The following is a 14,559-nucleotide window of genomic DNA, read 5'->3' as shown; positions in this document are numbered from 1 at the left end:
CCTGTCTCTGAGCTTTTCTGCTTAAAGCTAGCACTTTACTGCCTGAGCCATAGCTTTACTTCTGGCTTCTTGGAAATAAGAGTCTCATGGACTTTCCTTCCCCAGGCTGGTTTTGAACAGTGATCCTCAGATCTCAGCCTCCTGAGTAGCTGGGATTACAGGCATAAACCACCAGTGTCTAGCCATCTATTATTTTATTATTATTATTATTTTTGGCAGGTCATGGGGATTGAACTCTAGGCTTGGGAGATGAACCTGAATTCTTCAGGTCAAGGCTAATGCTCTACTCCTTGAGCCACAGTGCCACTTCTGGTTTTCTGTAGTTAATTGGAGATAAGAGTCTCATGAACTTTCTTGCCTGGGCAGCTTTGAGCTAGTATCCTCAGTCCTCAGCCTCCTGAGTAGCTATGATTATATGTGGGAGCCACTGGCACCCAGCTTATTTCATTTTTGTGTTATTTATCCTGGGAGGTAAATTTAGCATAAGATAGGAAACTCTCCCCTTCTTTTTTGGATATAGCAACTTACTGTCAGATAAGTTGAACATCTTTGGTATCACAGGGGGAAAAATAGGCTGGCACTGTTTTTCTTGCTTTCATTCTCTAAAGTGTGATATGTATTTGGACATATGTAGTAAAAATAAACTTCTATAGACTCTACATCATGAAAATATAATCTATATGGCTACTCGGCTAAAGCAACTTGACTATCATATCATCCTAAGAGAATAACTATATCTATTTCTCAAGATTGTTTCTTTGGTTAGCGTCTGTCACCTGCACTTAATCTTTTTAATGCTAGGAAAATCAATAAAATGCTTGAAAATTTCTAGTTTAAAGATCTTTTCAAAATGTATTGGGATTTTCTTTATGTCATCAAGTGAGGCTTCAAAATCCTGTTGAAGACACATGATTTGAGAAGCTGCTTAACTACTCTTCTGTGGGGTTTAAACCCAGCCCTGAGCATAGGGGAAAAGGCAGACTCCAGAAAATGAAGTGACAGCTCAGATGGCTTGAAAAGCCTTTGTAGAAATATAGATTTTTCCACTGTCTTTTCTTAAGCCTTCTTAACCTCAGAAATAATTCTACAGTGGAAGCCAGTATGTCTTAGCTCCCCTTAGTTATATGAGAAAATATGAGCATTTTGAGAAGTTTCGTAGAGGTTTCTTCAGGGAGGCAGCTATTCTTCTGGAAGCCAAATGTTACTATAGTTTGAATCTGTTCCCCTCAAATTCTGAATCCCCAGAGTCATATGTGTATGGCATTAGAAAGCCTTTGGCAGGCAATCCGGATTAAATAAAGGAGTCCCGTAAGAGACCAGAGCTAGCTCAGCCTGCTCTGTTGTCCACCATGCACTGCTCTCTAGGATTTTCTTCTCTTGTTTAGTGCTGGAACTGGAGCTTAAACTTAAGGCCTAGGCATTTTTTCCTTAGTTTTATTCACTCTGAATTAGCACTTTCCCACTTGAACCACAGCTCTACTGATGGCTTTTCTTTTTGGCTTAAAATTTTTTTATTTTTGTGTCTCATCATGAGGATATCTAGATATAGTGTCAGACCAGGAACTGGAAGGGTCATTTGATGGTTCAGTGAGGGTGGTTTGTTTTTGGTTACTGTTGTTTTCAACCGTACTTGAAATATCTGGGCTGAGTATCAGAACTCAGGTGTCATAGGAAGGCTATATCTGAAAACTGAGGTGTAATCTCAGGCTTACTCTGTTTTCCAGTCCAATGGCTGGGATCTCTTTTTATTTTATTTTTTATTGTCAGGGTAATGTGTAGAGGGATTATAATTACATTTGTCAGGTAGTAGATGCATTACTTCTCACACATTGATACCCCTTCTTATGTTTTTGTCCCCATTTCCTTCCTCCCACCCCCTCCCTGATGGCTTTTTTTTTTCTTTTTTGTTGTGGGTCATGGGGCTTGAACTCTGGGCCTGGGTGCTGTCCCTGAGCTCTTCAGCTCAAAGCTACCACTCTACAACTTGAGCCACAGCATTACTTCCATTTTCTGGTAGTTCATTGGAGATAAGAGTCTCAACGTCTTTTGTGCCCGGGCTGGCTTTGAACCTCAGATCGTGGCCTCCTCCATAACTAGGATTACAGGTATGAGCCACTATGCCTCGCTCTCTGCTGTGTTTTGTTACGGCAAACAGGCCCTCACCAGAGGATGAGCAGAGGCAAGTGCTATGCTCTTGGAATTGCCAGCCTCCAGAACAGAGAGCTGTTCTTTATGTATTACCTGGCTTTGAGTTTATACCAACCGAAGAAAGACTAAGGCTTCAAGTGAAGAAGAATTTCCTGGAGGTAGAAAGTTATCAACAATACCAGTAGTTAACATTTCAAAAAAGCTAGGAGACAGTGTTTTGAATGTTTTTACCATAAAAAATAAATATTGATAAATGTTTGAGGAGATAGAAATACTTATCTTGCTTTGACTACTGTGCGATGTGTGTGAATGTTTATATATAAATAGGCAGGATAGTTTTGTGTGTCTGGACTGGGGCTTGAACTCAGGGTCTTGATGCTGTCCCTTAGGTTTGTCACACGAGGCTATTGCTCTACCACTTGCTAACCTTCTGACATGGTTTTATTTTTGCCAGTGCTCAGGGCCTGAGCACTGTCCTTGGACTTTTTCAAGGCTAGAGCTCTACCACTTGAGCATCAGCACCACTTCTGGCTTTTTTCTATGTATGTGGTATCGAGGAATCGAACCCTGGTGTTTGTGCATGCTAGGCAAGCACTCTACCACTAGGCCAAACTCCTGACCCACCTTCTGACACTGGTTAATTGGAGATAACAGTCTTCCAGTCTATCCTGCCTGGGCTATCTTTGAAACACAATCCTCATATCTCAGCCTCCTGAATAGCCAGGACTATAGGCATGGGCCACCAGCCTCCAGCCTACCTATGTGGGAATTTTTTATTTACTTGTACTAGTTTAACAAATACAATACCAAATGTTGCTGATATTCAAGTATGAGGAAAAAATGATTGATTTTAGTCCTGTGATCATCACTGGTACTTATTTTTTTGTTGTTGGTCATGGGGCTTGAACTCTTGGCCTGGGTGCTGTCCCTGAGCTCTACCACTTGAACCACAGCACCACTTCCAGTTTTCTGGTGGTTTATTGGAGATAAGACTCTCATAGTGTTTAGTGCCTGGGCTGGCTTTGAACCACGATCCTCAGATCTTAGCCTCCTGAGTAGCTAGGATTACAGATGTGAGCCATGGGTGCCTGGCTTCACTGGTATTTTTGATGAGTGGTTTTTGTTGAATTAAAGGAACTGGGGCAAAAACCTGATTGGAGAAGCTTAAGGAAGATATTAGAGAAATGGAAGAGATTTTACTTTTTTCTAACGGGGGAAAAAAGTAGCCATTTTTATGCTAATAGCAATGATCTAATAAAAGAGAAAGAAATTAATGACGAGCAATAGAAAAGATAGAAAGAAGGCTGTTGTTGAGAAGAAAGGAGCTGATAGGTTTTGCAACAAGGAAAAAGTATTCCTTCATGATGCTCTGCTAACGACAGCATTATGTCATTGAACTATGTGTTCAAGTGGTTCACTCAAGCAGCGAGGCTCTGTGATTGCAGAATGCAAACAGCCTGATTTATTGTTGGAAGCCCGTCACGATTTTTCTGTGGAGGGTAAAATGAAGTCTCTGTTATAAGATTGACCTGTAATGAATGGGGCTTTATTGCTATGAATTTAATTTTTTTTTCCTTTAGTACATGACATTGTTCTTTGGTCCCAGAAAAAAAGAGCTAATATATTATTGAGGAATAGCTGTAAACCATATTTAAATACTCAACAGACTTAGAAGAAGATTAGATTGAAATTGGAGACAGGGATTAAGGATGGCCCTTACGAACCTGTCAGATGTTATATGTGTGTTTTTATTTTCCTTTTGAGCAGTAACATGTATGTCATATGTGTGTGTGTATACATGTTTGATTCTGTCTATGTGGCTTTGTTTAAGTCTCTTAATTATATATTAGAGCTAGATTGGAAGGTGAAGGTATGAGGCCGTAGTTCCTTCATGTGATGTGATTTTGAGACAGTCAGGCAGACAAAAGAAAATATCTGATCTGTCTACCATCTTTATCCTTCCTTCTACCCAACTTTAAAAGAATTTGCCTGGTTATTATTGTATATATATCCAAATGATTTCACACAAATTATCACAGTCTTTTCCTTCATGAGTAGTCTAATATTCCTAAAACTTGAGATTTGTTGCCTTTTTGTTTTTTTGGCTTTAGCTCTTACTATACATACTGACCCCAACCATCAAGAATCTGTGTCTCTCTGTCTTTCTGTTGATCTGTCTTTCTGAAGAGAAGCTAAATTAGTGATTGTTTTAGTCTTGAATTAAATGGGCATTCTCTCAGGTATGTTATTAGTTTTAAGACAAACTTTGCACCAATCATGAAAACACAATACAATTTTTCATAAGGCGTTCTGCATATTTTGTCTGCTTTTTTTTATTCTGTAAATGTCCAATGACACATCCAATGGGAATTTTAGCAGACTAGTGTAACAAAGCAAAGTTCTGCGATGTGTTTCAGACTCTGAGAGTTTTGGGTCATATTTTGCCACATTCTACATCTGGGCAAACTTGCAAGTTTCTCCAAGTTCCTGCTCTTAAAAAACTATACTGCATGGGCCATGCCACAGAGAATCCACTCTAGTCATGTTTGTTTAAAAAACCTGTTTGTAGGGGGCTTTTTTTTAAAACCTAATTAAGTACCTGTCTTATAGATATGAATACTTAATTGTTGCCTATAGAACTTGTCTACTTTCCCCCATGTTCCTGGTCTTGATGATTGGTAAGGGAATGGATCACAAAATCGAGGCAAGTGTGATTTTATGTTCTTCAATAACATATCAAATCTAGTAAAAAAAAATCAACATTCTTATTTAATAATGATAAGTTAAAAAGACTGTAAGTCTAATTTAAAGCAGGGAGGCCACTTCATTTGGTGAAATCTTTTTTTTTTTCTTTTTTTTTTATTGCCAGTGCTGGGACTTGAACTCAGGGCTTGGGCACTGTCCTTGAGTTTTCTCAACACTTGAGTCACTATACTACATCTAGCTTATTCTGTGTTTGTGGTACCAAAGACTTGAACCCAGGGCTTCATGCATACTAGGCAAGCACTACCACTAGGCCACATTCTTGGCCTGTCATTTGGTGAAATCTTAAGAGAAGATGTTCCAGAAATATGTATTGCTAATATTTTGGGTGCTTTTAGAATTTGTTTTCAATTGAAATAGAAATTTGAAAAAAAGAGGTATTTCTGTTTTGTCTAAACTTGGATTTGAACTTAGGGTCCCACATTTGCTAGGTTGTTGTAATATTGCTGAACCATAAACTGAGCCCTGTTTTTCACTGGTTGCTTTTAGGATGGGGTCTTGCTTCTGACTCAGACATTGCCGATTATAAGCTTTCTGTTGCTGACAATAGTTACGTGCTGCTACATGTAGCAGCTTCCTTTCTGTGGACATGGAGTCTTGCAGATGTTTTGTCCATCTTGGGCTGGCACCATCGCCCTCTCAATCTCAGCCTCCCATGTTATTTGGGATGACATGACTGTACCATTGAGTGTACCGCACTAAATTTTCTGTATACTCTTGGACCATGATCCTTCAGGCTCAGCCACTCAAGTACCGAGGATTACAGGTATGAGCTACTGGTACCTGGCTAGGAAAATGTTATTTTTGAGTCTCAAATGTGTTGTGCTTATACTAAATTATAAGACACTCTGTTGTACAACATTGTTATACTGTCTTACTGTTTTCAGGAGGGTATTGAGACTAATAACTTTACGAATGACACTGTTAAGTTTTATTTTTTGTTAAGTTTTATTATAAAGAGAATATCAGTCTACTTTCAAATTGACCACACACATTTCTTTAAAATTAAGGCACAGATAATATATGAATTAGGACAGGGTTAGGTACTATGGCTATAACAGTAATACCAAGTGGAATAATACTGTGGCTTAAAGAGTGGTGAATGTACTAATGAGATAAACTGACATTTAGCACTCAGAATATATATATATATATGTATATGTATATATATATTACTGCAGATAGAGCATCAAAGAAGGAGTGTTTCTCTTCAGTAAAGAAGATACAAAAAAACATGTGTAGGAGGACACTCTATAAAACAAGTGGCCTGTAAGCTTGATAAAACATCAATGTCATGAAATATAATGATAGTTTCAGGTATCATTTCATAAAGGAGATACTATATTAATTGTAATGGATGAACCTTGTTGGAAGCCTGAGTCAAGGACATGATTTCAGCAAATAGTACTGTTAGGATAACTTGTGAAATTCTGATCTGGAAAAACATATGTGATAATAATATTGCATTTGTATATTTATTGAGTTTAATAATTGAACCACACAAAAGAATGCCCTTGATTTTTGAGAAATAGAGGTTGGAATATTTATAGATAAAGGAAAATGATGTGAACAGCAAATTCTTAAGTGGAGCTATATGTATGATTTCAGTCAGCAGTACTTTCATAGGAAGTAATATGTGTAATATATAAATATATAATATGTCATATAATAAAAAAGAGTGGTGAATGTAGTCTGAATGGCTGGGATTGGAGTGATGATGATTCTAGGCCAGCTTGAGCAATAAAACCCCAAATAAACAGTTCCCACCCCAAAGTGAAAAATGTAATTAATTTGTGAAATAACATTACTGGATGGGCCTAATATGGGAGTAGACACAGCAGAAGGAAGAATCAGTGAAATTCAAACCATATCAACAAAAATTACTCAAACCAAATGTATGAAGAAGAGGTATGGTTAAGTGGCAGAGAGCCAACTTGGAGTGCAAACAACCAACTGAAAGTGTGAGATTCTGAGTTTAGGCTCTATTATTGGCACCTCCCCACCCCAAAGAAAACAGGGATGAAAGTTTTAAGAGAATGAATTGCAAGATACTGCAAAAGAAAAAAAAATCTAGACACCAGAATTGAACTGCTAAAGACTAGAGCAGAGAAAAAAATCTTAAAAGTTCAAACAATAGAGAAGATCAACAAAATTCCACGTGATGTCTTTGAAAGAACCAGTAATACTGGTGTATTCCTCACAAAGTAGATAAAGAAAAATATTAAACAAAGTATTAATAGTGAGGGTGGAAGCATCACTGCAGACATGGCACTGAATACATAGAAGACTATTATGAACAATTTTATGCTGAGACATCTAAAAATGTAATTGAGATGGACAACTTAACAATTGAGGATACAACTTAAAAAAATTAGCACAAGATAGAGACAACATAAATGTGCCTTTGAAATATAAGGTTGTGTTGGGGCTGGGAGTTTGGCCTAGTGGTAGAGTGCTTGTTTACCTACTGGTAGGTAGGATGCACGAAGACCTGGGTTGGAGTCCTTGGTACCACAGCCATAGAAAAAAAGCCAGAAGTGGTGCTGTGGCTCAAGCAGTAGAGTTCTAGCCTTGAGGAAAAATCCAAGGACAGTGCTCAGCCCTGAATCCAAGCTTAGGACTGCCAACCCCCCCCCCCAAAAAAAACCCAAAAGTGAGGTTGTGGCTGGGTGCCGGTGGCTCATGCCTGTAATCCTAGCTACTCAGGAGGCTGAGATCTGAGGATCCGGGTTCAAAGCCACCCAGCCACAAAAACCCCTGAGCCTCTTATTTTCAATTAACGGCCAGAAAACCAGAAGTGGTGCTGTGGCTCAAGTAGAGGAGCACTTGCCTTGAGCTGAAGAGCTCAGGGACAAGGCCAGGGACCAGAGGAGTTCAAGCTCCCATGATGACAAAAACAAAAAACAAAGAAACAAAACAAAAAACAAGGTTGTAGGAATTACCTGTTTCAAGATGAACTATAAGTACATACTAGTTGAGAAGGCATGCTACGAAATTAATAACAGACTAATAGACCAAATGGAACCAAATGGAAAGTTTAGAAATTTTCATTGTAGTGGTCAACTTATTTTCAACAAAGATGTATAAAAATTAAATAGATAAGTAGTGCCTTTCCACCAATAGTACAGGAAGTACTGAAGATGGAGAAGAAAAATGAACAACAACCCTACCTTAAATTACACACAACACTTGTTTCCAAATAGAAAAAACATCTTTCTGATTTAGGAGTACCCAAAATTTTCTTAGCGAGACAGAACAACAGAATCACTAGCAGTAAACATCTGATAAATGAGACTTCAGAAAAGTTAAAATCCTCCGTTCATCAGAAGAAGTTCATCATCTTGTATTTAAAAGATGAACAGATCGGTTCCAGATGAGCAGTCACTATTTGTAAATCCATGAATCAGATCAAGGTCTCAAAATCAGATTGTATAAATCTTCTACACTTAGGAAATCAGAGCCAATGTAATTTTGTATAAAAATAGACAAAAGACCTGAATGGCATGGTACTAACAGTATGTGAGCGTGGGCAGCAAATGTACAGAAAATGTTCAACTTCATTTGTCCTCAGAGAATGCAACTGAAAAGTGCAACAGGAGCTGGGTGAGTAGCTCTGTTGGTGAGCACATGCCTGGTGCAGGCCAGGCCTGAGGTTTGAATCCCCACAGCTCAGAAGTAGGCCCAAGAAGCTCCCATCAGGAAAAGGGATCACCTTACAGACAGCACTGCATGTCAGGGAGAAAGTGGAGCAAGAGGGAATATCATACTGAATTCACACAATCGTTTCTGGAAAACAGTTTAAAAAATGTGAGCTGCTCTTCGAGGTACAGCTAATCTTCCATATTAGTAGTAATTCTCCTCCAAGGAAAGTTAAACTATATGTTTACAAGATTCATATCAACTGTGAGTGTGTTGGTGCTCTACCACCTGAGTCACACATCCAGCTTTGGGTTTTTTTGTTGGTTAATTGGAGATAGAGTCTCTCGAATATTTCTGCCGGGGCTAGCTTTGAACCGAGATCCTCAGATCTCAGTCTACTGAGGAGCTAGAATTACAGGCATGGGCCAAGGACATCTGATCTCATTAAAGGTTTTGAATATAAATATTCTGGCTACTATCCAAATCACTTTATGGATTTAAAGTTTGCCCAAGAAGGTGCTTTTTAAACTGAAAAAAAAAAGAAAGTCTTAATTATTTTTCTTTTCCAGTCTTTAAATATTTGTATGATTTCATCCATGAAGCCTACTTTTAGTAACTTTTTTATTGCCTAGTAATACAAATTATAGTGGGATAATTAGAAAACCACAAATAAAGCAAAGAATAAAAAAGCTTTACAGTTGTGGTGGTAATATAATTCTGGGTAAAATCATAGCTAATAAACAACCATAAAATTGATGCCACTGCTCTATTTCCATGTCTTTTTATATGTACTACCACTGTATAAAAGGCTATAGTGAACCTGTCTGTGGAAATACAATAATTACAGTAAAATTAATACTGTAATCTTGAACATATTGTTTGTTTTCTGTTCTTTGTCATACTCACTATTGTGCCTCTGTTTGCCTATCCTTGATAATGTTTTTAGACAAAGTTTTTTGAATTACATTTAATTTTAATATATGCTTTCAAATTGTCTCTCAATGTCTAAACTTATCTAATGAACTTTTAAACTTTTTTTTTTTTTTTTTTTTTTTGGTGCTAGTCTTGGGTCTATCCCTAAGCTGTTTTTGTTCAAGGCTAACACTCTACCATTTGGGTCACAGCTCTGCTTCTGGCTTTTTGGTGGTTAAATGGAAGTAAGAGTCTCATGGACTTGACTGCCCAGGCTGGTTGTGAACTATGATCCTCAGAGCTCAGCCGTCTAAGTAATTAAGATTACAGATGTGAGTCACAGGTACGTGGCTCACTAATGAAATATTTTAATGGACCTTGTATTTTTTTTCCTTTCCTTTGTAAAAATCACCTGGAAAAAATGATAGGGTTTCTATTGTTGTGTAGGAAATGTAATGTTTTAATTTTTAGAAAATAATAATCCAAGACAAATGTTTTATCTGAGATAAAAGGAAGAGGAGGTGATCCTCCAGTGGAAAAATTACAGCTCAGGATTTCACCCACGGTGCTTCCTTCTTCCTGTTTGGCTGATGTGTTACTAGAATCGTGACATGGGTTTGTGATGAGGGAAAGAATGAGAAGGAATGAGGGGAATATGCTGACATAATCTAGGAGGAGGAAACAGAGATAACCATGGTTGGCAGAATAATAGCCCCAAAGATATCCCAGATCTCCAGAATATGTGACCATGTTGATCTGTGACACAGGTCAGGAGAGCCCAAAATCTCATGAGAGATTTTACAGATGTGATACATTGAAGATCATGGAAGAGGAGAGGACTAGCTTAGATTTTCTGTGGAGGATTAATGCCACCATTGAGATCTTCGGTGGTGAAAAGGAGAGACTTGAGAAGCAGTCGCCAGTGACAGAGAGTGATGATGGAAGTTGAGCCTTAGAAGTGCAGAGCCAGTAAGTGGGACTCATACACTGGCTGCTGAGATTTGAGGATCTCAGCCCTAGCAGGAAAGCCCCTGAGACTCTTATCTCCATTTAACCAGCGAATATTCCCAAAATATTCAGCAAAAAAAGAGAAGTGGAGCTGTGACTCTTGCACTGATAAAGCACTAGCCTTGAGCAATAAAGCTAAGTGATAATGCCCAGGCCATGAGTTCAAGTTTCAGTACTGGCACCATAAACACCCAAAACCAGTCCCAAACCCACAGCCGTGCTGACATCTTGATTTTAGTCCAGTGGGAACCATGTGGTTTTCTGATTTCCACAACTGTACGATAATAAATGTGTTTTGCTTTAAGCCACTAAACTTGTGTTAATTTGTTCCAGCAGCAATAAGAAACTAGTGTAACTGCAGATTGAGTTGGAGGAGTTAGAGAGTTACATAGTTTGGATGAATGTATTTGCAAAGTACTTTTGTATTTGGGTGGAGAGACACTTAGGTAAACTTTGCATGAAACTATAGGGGTGGCTATAAAGCAGATTAAAGCTGAATTCCAGATGAGCTCGTGGATCCCTATGGTTTACTTCTTGGCGCTATATTTCCTTCCTTCCTAACACAGGTGGAAATTAAATATATGCTTGTGCAAACATGTACTTAATCTATGTCTTTTCTTTAGGCTGAAAATTCTATGAGGGCAGAGTCTGTTTTGATGATCACAATATCCTGAGCAGCTAATAACTAACGATGAACAGATGGCAGGATAAAGATGGCCATGAGTGAGTACACTGGGAGAAGAGACTGATAGGTAGACACAGAATAGAAATCCTTGTAGAGGTGTGTATAATGCCTTAGAGATCTGAAGTCCACTGTTGTCTTGTGATGCTTTTCAACCATTAGGCTTAGTACTGCTTTCTTCTGTAGTTTTGGTGTAGGGACTGGTATAGGGAGAGAAACTTCGAAATGATAGTTATTTGATTCAGATTCATATAGCAATATATACCACCCTTACATAATTACATGTGATATTTTCAGTACAGCTATGGAGCTAAAATATATTTATATATATTTATATATCCAATGCATCCATTCATGTGTCCATCCATCTGTCCATCCTGTGTCTGTCTATCCATCCATCTATCTTGTGCTCATCTACCCATTCATCCATCCATACGTACATATATTCATACACCCATACATTAATACATGCATATTTGTATCTATCCACGTGTCTATCCATGAGTTTTTCTATCTGTGACACCTTCCATGACACCACCCATCTCTCTATTATGTGCCTATCCATTTGTCCATCCTGTGTTAACCTATCCATCCATGTATGTGGTACCAAGGAATTGAACTTAGGGCTTCATGCATGTTAGGCAAGCACTCTACTACTAGGCCAAACTCCTGGCCTCTACAGTTCTTTTTTTTCCCTACTTTTTTTTTGTGTGCCAGTTCTGGGCCTTGAACTCAAGGCCTGAGTGCTGTCCTTGAGCTTTCACAAGGCTAGAGCTCTACCACTTAAGCCACAGCACTACTTCCAGCTTTTTCTGTCTGTGTAGTACCGAGGAATCAAACCTAGGTCTTTGTGCATGCAAGGCAAGCACTCTACCATTAGGTCAAGCTCCCAGCCCCTCTACAGTCCTTTTAAGACAGAGATTCTGACTCAGAAATTCTTGACTGGAGATTTCACACTTCTGACAACTCCTAGGCGATGCTGTTGCTCATAGACCTTGCTTTGGGTAGCTGGGATCTAGGCAACCTTGAAGGTACTTCTCGCTTCAGTGCTCTTCTCCTTCTTCTCCTCCCCTCCATATCCCTCCTTCTCCTTCTTTGAAGTTTCACCATTTCTTCATTCCTACTGGTAAATCCAATCTGGTGTGTGTGTGTGTGTGTGTGTGTGTGTGTGTGTGTGTGTGCCAGTCCTGAGGCTTGAACTCAGGGTCTGGGCAATGTTCTTGATTCTTCTCAAGGATAGTGCTCTACCACTTGAGCTGTAGCACCACTTTTGGCCCTTCTGTATAGGTGGCACTGGGGAATTGAACCCAGGGCTTTGTGCATGTAAGGTGAGCACTCTACCACTAGGCCATGTTCCTGGCCCCAATCCAATCCTTTTTTAGTGGATCATTTCCTTCTTCAAAATATCTCTTCAAAAAAATGGAAGTGATGCTTTTGCTCAAGGGGTAGGGCAGTATCCTTGAGCTGAAGAGCTCAGGGACAATGCCCAGGCCCAGAGATCAAATTGTAAAGGGATGACTTAGAAAATGCACATAGCTATTAGATTAAACTACCACCAAGAATGATTACAAATTATGTTAATGTCAAGGAAATTGTGCTTATATAAACTCAGGTCAGATATGATCAAATCTGATATAGGAGGGAATCATTCATTATTCTGTGTGCAGAAAAGGGCAGGAAGGAAAGTGCCCCAAGTGGATGGAATTTGGATAAGAGAGACTGGATTCTCTTACAATATGTATTTATTTTTGTAGTTTGTGTTATGAGTCTATATTGTCTAGAAAACAAGAGCATTGTCACATCTAAATCTTTCCAATTCAAATGTATTTCTAGGGTTCTTCGGGTTTGTTATCCTCTTTTTTCTCCCTAGTAGCTTTCTAGGCTGCTTTTTTACTTTTAAGGCTTCTGGCTTCACAGACAGAAAGCCTCCCTCTCCCCCAAAAAGACATTTCATCTCCTCTTGGGAGGAGATTAACTTGTTCCCCAAATTAGAGCAAGGTGACAAAACACCAGTTCCCACACTGTCAGGTCTCACTTCCAGTGGCCACCCGGGCTGAGGGCCTGAGTCCTGACACCGTCTTGTCATTTCTAGAATCCTTGACTCCTTTGGGTCTGCTTCAAGTAGAAGGACGGAGGGGAATGTGCAGAAGGCGAAGTCTGAGGTTTCCCAGCTGCAGTTTTATGCCAAATGTGACTTGGACTGCCGCCCCACCGCTGCGAAGCAAGCTGACTGGCCACGTCCACAGCCGCAGAGCTCCAGGGAAGAAAGTCAGGCAGCCAGATGTTACGTTTAGGAAAAAAAGGGCTGTGCAGAACTTGGCCTCTGAATGGTGCATGTCTCCAACTTATCTTCTACTTTGTCAGAGAAAACGAACACTCTGAGAGGTGGGCATGGAAAAACCAGAGCAGGAACGGCGCTTGACTAGGAAAAGAAAATCATGGAACACCCATGTGTGTTGCTGTGGGTTGTTGTTGTTTTGCCAAAGCATTTATTCTGGAGTTTCTCAGATTTCTTAGCTTGAATTCAAGTTGTTGCAATGAGCTTTCAGGAAGGAAAAGCAATCTGGTGATTAGTCATTGACATGGTTTTGCTTGATTCTACTTTTAATGTCTATTGGGTTTGAGAAGGAAGCATTCTTATTCTTTAAAGAAGTAAAATCCTTCCCTTGTGCTTTTCAGAATGAACGTTCTTCTTGTATTAACCCTTTGTACTCTCCATGTCTGCTGGGTATGGTGTGATAGGTTGTTTCCTGCCAAAGAGTGCCTGGGCGAGGAGCATGCGAGATGCCATGAGCTAGCCTGATGAGGTTGTGTTCTGTACAAGTCTGTGACCCACTGAGAGGGGTACCTTGATTGAAATAATGCAAAGATATTAGTCCATTTCTAGACACTGAGCATACAGGATTGCCTTGTCCTGAATGAGACACTTTTCCCTTGTTAGTATAAAGTATTATTGTTATTGTTATTGTTGTTATTTTGGTTATAGGGGTTGAACTTGTGGCCTGGGTGCTATCTCTGAATACTTTTGCTCAAGGCTAGTGCTCTACCACTTAGAGCCACAGTGCCACTTCTGGTTTTCTGCTGGTTCATTGGAGAGAAGAATCTTACAGATTTTCCTGCCCAGAAAGGTCTTGGAACTGTGATCCTCAGATCTTAGCTGCCTGAGTAGCTAGGATTACAAACGTGAGCCGCCAATGCTGGGCTAGTATGAAGTATCATTCAGGCTCTACTTGACCCCACTTCAGCCCTCCAACCTAGGATCTGCCTGCAGGATCACTTCCTTCTTTTCTTAAATCCTTGGACACTTCTTGTTTTGGCCTTTCCTTTGAGTGGATCTGGTCTTCTGTCTTTTCTTTCTTGCTGGGAGGAAGGTACACTTGGCTGAAATGGGCCCACTGGGTCTAAGT

This window comes from Megascapheus bottae, chromosome 14 (assembly GCF_031878675.1).
Source record: "Megascapheus bottae isolate mThoBot1 chromosome 14, mThoBot2.hap1, whole genome shotgun sequence".
NCBI lineage: Eukaryota > Metazoa > Chordata > Mammalia > Rodentia > Geomyidae > Megascapheus > Megascapheus bottae.
The sequence above is the reverse complement of the archived record's forward strand: the minus strand, read 5'-3'. Positions refer to the sequence as shown.